The sequence below is a fragment of the Epinephelus moara genome, chromosome 24, assembly GCF_006386435.1.
Source record: "Epinephelus moara isolate mb chromosome 24, YSFRI_EMoa_1.0, whole genome shotgun sequence".
Classification (NCBI taxonomy): domain Eukaryota; kingdom Metazoa; phylum Chordata; class Actinopteri; order Perciformes; family Serranidae; genus Epinephelus; species Epinephelus moara.
The window spans coordinates 9,635,588-9,636,628 of record NC_065529.1 but is presented as its reverse complement, the minus strand read 5'-3'; positions in this window follow the sequence as shown (position 1 = coordinate 9,636,628).

The following is a 1,041-nucleotide window of genomic DNA, read 5'->3' as shown; positions in this document are numbered from 1 at the left end:
GAGTGCTCAAATAAACTGGCTTTTTTCCCGAACGCTCCTCTGGTCTCCTGCTCGTGAGGGATTCATTACAATATCGTAACATGGTTTAGATTTCTAAATAAACATTCACCTCGTGGCTAGATAGACCTACTCCTGAAAAACTCTTGTCTGCGCAAGGCTTTTTGTCCCTACGAGGCCACCGTCATTTACCGGACGGGAGGGGTGAGCAAGTGAGCCGTGCAATCTAGAATTTGACCACTGATGTCACTGTTTTCCATTTTACACAGTGGCCCTTTAAGAGCCTTTCTGTTATAGGCAATTATGTCAAATATCAGCAGTTTATGATAGTAATTTGTTAGATATCAGTAGTTTATGATGCTAATTAAAGATGTATTATAAAAAAAACTCATTTTGATCTTGTACAGTAGCTTTAAAATACCTAAAAATCCAATAATTCATTTAAAGTAGAAATGTTACTCAAACATTAAAATTTCTGTCTGTAAAATACAATTATTTACATCTCTGCTATTTCATTACTAATGTATTACACATTTATAGAAAACTAAAGTAATCAAACTAAATAAATAAAATCAATTTTCCCCATTAGATGCCAGTTTCTAGGAGGGTCACCTGACAAGCCCTAAGGGTTTTCTTTTGGCTCCTCCCACACACTTTTTTTTTCTCTTTTAAGTCATCGTTTTTTATATGTCAATACTGTATGTATTCTGTTTCTTCTTACTGACATCCTATACTCTTTTTCTTGTGTGCAAATAAAAAAACCAAAAAAAAAAACAAGGAAAAGGTGGCTTGTCATAGAGTGCTAATGCAAATGAATGCTAATGATGCAGTAAGGGCCAGTTACGTCCTTACGAGTTGTTGTTGTCAGGTGACTTTTTCCCTTATCAGAATTTAAAACACAAAACATGAGACATGAGTTAAATTTTAAAATTAAATGATTGTTGTTAGCAAAGAATTTACAGTAGAAGAAATTAATTAATTGTTGTCAGCTGTTCCTTTTTCTGAACTTCCTCTCTCATTAAATTTTTATCAACCGTATTCACA